At 36.5% G+C, this 4534-nt stretch overlaps 1 pseudogene; it reads left to right on the top strand.

Moving 5' to 3' along the window:
* The first annotated feature begins 3745 nt into the window (after window positions 1-3745).
* The window catches only part of LOC101645585, a 3060-nt pseudogene continuing 2271 nt past the window's right edge, over window positions 3746-4534 (top strand).

The raw sequence follows: 4534 nt of genomic DNA, 5'->3' as shown, positions 1-4534 counted from the left end.
ATGGTTAAAGTCTTGTCATTTGGTCTCTCTACTTAGTGTTTGATCTGGCTGTTCATATTTTTTAATACTTTCTATTTTTTTCAAAATGGGATTTATCTCTGTTGTATTTTGTCATTGTTGGTAATTCTCTTGACTCTTGGTTATGTGTTTTCTTATGTTCTTTGAGACATACAACTCAGCATGGGTGAAGCTCTGGAGATAACAGGCTTGTTTTCTTTTTTTAATAGAACAATTACAAATACAGAAAAGACATTTCCCATAAACCTTTCACTTAGATGCCTATTATCATCTCTATCCCGAATCCTTCATTTATTTGTCATCCTTCCTTGGACTCCTGTGGCTGTGACAGATACCCTGATATTTGTCCTTGTTTGATGACCATGTAAGTGTTGACATGTGTTGGTTAACTGTTTGGTAAAATGTCTCTCACTTGGTTAGATCTTGATTAGAAGTGCATTAAGTATATAGATTTATTTGCCAATATTGTATAATTCACCATATTGCTGATCCTTCCAATTCATGAACAGAGAATATCTATGTATTTGGTCCTTTCATTTCTCACTGGTATTATGTAGTTTTTAGACCATTAATTTTGTTTGCATTTTGATCTCTTATTGTCATGGATGCAGAGTTTCATTTTGGTATGTTACTGTTCATTATTGTTATGTGGATAATAATGAACAGTATTGGTGGTTATGTTGGTGGTTATATCTTTATTTATCAAGCTATCATTTTGCTCTCCTTATCAGTTTAGTATTTTTCAGTTTGTGACTTTTTCTTTGGGTTTTCTACCTAGACCGTGATGTCTTCTGTGAACAAAGACAGCTTTGTTTCTTTCTTCCCAGTCTATGTTTTTTATTTTTAAAATTTGCATTATTGTGTTTGTTAGTACTTGCATTTAAATAAGAGTGTTAGGAGAGGATATCCTTGCCCTGTTATGAATCCAAAGGGAAAAATGTCTAATTTTTCACCATTAGACATGACCCTAGCAGTAAGTTTCATAGATGTACTCTATCAAACCAACTTTTAAAACTTTTTTCAACTTTTGTTGGGGAAATTATAATGTAATTAATAGTTTTAAATGCTATCAAATGCTTATTGTGATTTTACTTTGATTTTTTTCTTTAGTCAAGGTTTATTTCATTTTTTTTTTCTTTAACTAGTTGATGTAGGATGTTACCTAGACTGATTTTCAAATTTTGAACCACTTTCTGATTGCTGGAATAAATGCTACTTAATTGTGGTATTTATTCTTGTCATATATTGTTGGATTCAATTATTTAGAATTTTGTTGAAGAATTTTGCATTCATTATCATGGGTAATATTGAGTGTTAGTCTTCCTTTGTTATATATTTGTATCTGGTTTTGATATTACTCACTGCCTCTGAAGCGATTCTGACTCACAGCGATCCTGTAGGACAGAGTATAACTGTTCCCATGAGTTTCCAAGACTTTTACTGTAGATGCAGCAGAAAGCCTCATCCTTCTCCCATGGAGTGGCTGGAGATTTCAAACTGCTGATCTTGCTGTTGCAGCTTCAGTGAGTAATCCACTCTCCCACCAGGACCCCTGGGTTTGATGTTAGGATACAGCTGGTGTCACAATATGAATTAGGAAATATTCCCTCTGCTCTTGCTTTCTGAAAAAGATTATAGACAATTTATATCATTACTATTTTTTAAGGCTTGTAGAATCCACTAGCATGTCATTAGTATATTAAACAATCACTATGTTTAATATCAAAATGACTCCTAAATGCACTGAATTTTGGAAAAGGAATGAAAAGAAGTTATTTTTTAAAATTCTCTTCCATTTTTCTATATATGAATATTTCAATTAGTAGTATTTTAATGTTATATTTATAATGTGAACATAGGAATTCATTGAAATCATATATATTAAAATATTTATCTAGTTGGGTAATTCCACTATTTTTACTTTTCTGGATATTGTGGGGTTTAGAACTAGGTAATATAACCTTCCTTTCTCTGATTCTTACATAGTTCATAATAATCTCCTTTCCTCCCCTGTTGTCTCCTTCCTTCCTTTCTTCCTTTCTTCCTTCCTTCCTCTCAGTAGACTGGCTTTCTATCACAAATAAAAACTCTGCCCATGGGATTACTGGTCTTTGAAATACCCAAAGACCTGGTTTTGGGTTATTGACTCTCAACTCAGTTCTCATTGGAGAGTGAAACTGACTTTTTAAAAAATTTTAGTGCTTTTTTTGTTGTTGAATTGGCTCAGCCTCCATAACACACATCATAGATCAATGTGGGGAAAGTAGGAACAGTTATCAGTAAATGAGATATAAATTGAGCAGATACTTTAAGCTGCCATCTACAGTCCAAAAAGGGAAATACTGTACTATACCACATAGAAATTGAGGGAAGAGTAACTTTTGTGGAAGGCTATATTATATACCAATCATGTACATTATATTAGTATATAGAAATAACACTACAGTGTATCACATAACAATATTGATGCTGTCAGCTGTCACCAAGTCAACTCCAACTCTGGATGAACCCACATGTGCAGAGTAGAACTGGCCTTTGGGACTTTCTAGGCTGTGACCTTTGGGAAGCAGATCACTAGGCTGGTCTTTAGAATCCTCCGTGTTGATTGCAAATGCCAAATTCTTAGCTAGTAGTCAAGTGATTGCTCAGTATAATACAATAGGATATGATATAACATGTTGTGTTATAATAAGACACACAAAAATAATAAATGATGTTTATCTTTATCATGGAGTCTCATAACCATCTGATCCCATATTCCCATAATTTTAACTAAAATTTCAATCCAGATTCCTTTTTTGCACATCACTTACACCATCCACCTTGTTGTCAGAGGAGGTGAGGAATACTCCTGTGTCAGGGGTTCAGATAGGCGCTATCTGCCCAACGTTTTCTTCTCAGGACTAGCATCCTAACTGCATTCAGATTTCTGCTGTAAACCTCTTTATCAGAAATGATTATACTAAGAAGCATTTGTTTTTACTCTATAACTTGCTTACGTCTTACCATAAATTACATGGTTTATAGACCTGACCAGCATTCAAGAAATCACACACATTCTGATTTAACTCGTCCACTGCAATTCCCCAATGTGCCATAGCTGATCCCGCTGCCTCTTTGTGTTTCCTGTTTCCTTTCCTCCTTCCTTCCTAAAGCTCTGAATTTTGTTCCTGGGCTGCCTCTTGAGCTTACATAGTTGATTACTGGTACATGGAGGAGAGTTCTGTTCCAGACATGACTGCTGTTTGCATGCTCCATGAGTCCATTGGACCAATTGTTTCCATGTGTCTTTCAACTTCCATCACTCTTCCTACCTCTGTAAGGGAAGAGCCCAATAGTTGCATCATATGCTGTTCACATCAAATAAGGGTAAAACATTTATTATTTTTTCACTGATGTTCCCACAACTTTAAAGAACACTTAGCATAAAAGATTTGGTCAAACACATTTGTTGAATGAACAATCAAAGTCTTAAGGTATTTGTAGAAAAATACAATGTTTTAGGGAAAAGATTGTATTAGAAGACAGGACAGCTAGACAGCTTCAGCACATCAAAGTGAATACTGAGCACATGAGATTCAAGAACATGAGATACACATATGTGAATACGGATTAATTAATTAATTGTTTAAAATAGAAATGACAGTAGATCCCTTAAACTGTTGTTGACAGCTTATGGCACAGTTGGCAATGCTCTGTTCTCTTTCCCAGTAGTTTCATCAGCTACATGGAACCAGGAAACCACACTCATTTCCCAGAATTCACCCTTCTGGGGCTTTCTGAAGAGGCAGAGCTGCAGCCCCTCCTCTTCGGACTGTTCCTCTCCATGTACCTGGTCACCTTCACTGGGAACCTGCTCATCATCCTGGCCATCACCACAGACGCCCACCTCCACACACCCATGTACTTCTTCCTCTCCAACCTCTCCTTCTCTGACATCTGTTTCACCTCCACCACGGTCCCAAAGATGCTGCTGAACATCCAGATGCAGACCAAAGTAATTACATATGAGGACTGCATCACTCAGATGTTTTTTTTCATGCTTTTTGTGGCCTTAGACAACTTCCTATTGACAGTGATGGCCTATGACCGGTTTGTGGCCATCTGTCACCCACTGCACTACACGGTCATCATGAACCCAAGATTCTGTGGCCTCCTGCTTCTGAGCTCATGGTTATTGTCATTTCTGGACTCTCTATTAAATGGTTTAATGGTTTTGTGATTATCTTTTTGTATAGAATTGGAAATCTCCCATTTTTTCTGTGAACTTAATCAGGTTGTCCAACTTGCTTGTTCTGACACATTCCTCAATGAGTTAATCACGTATTTAGCAATTGGACTCCTGGGTGTTGTTCCACTCAGTGGGATACTTTTCTCTTACACGAAGATTGTGTCCTCCATTTTGAAAATTTCATCAGCTGGGGGCAAATATAAAGCCTTTTCCACGTGTGGGTCTCACCTCTCCGTGGTTTCCTTGTTCTATGGCACAGGACTTGGGGTTTATCTTAGTTCTGCC

The sequence above is a fragment of the Echinops telfairi genome, unplaced genomic scaffold (genome assembly GCF_000313985.2).
Source record: "Echinops telfairi isolate 266 unplaced genomic scaffold, ASM31398v2 ScPeMD7_30;HRSCAF=105, whole genome shotgun sequence".
NCBI lineage: Eukaryota > Metazoa > Chordata > Mammalia > Afrosoricida > Tenrecidae > Echinops > Echinops telfairi.
This window is presented reverse-complemented; position numbering and strand designations above follow the sequence as displayed.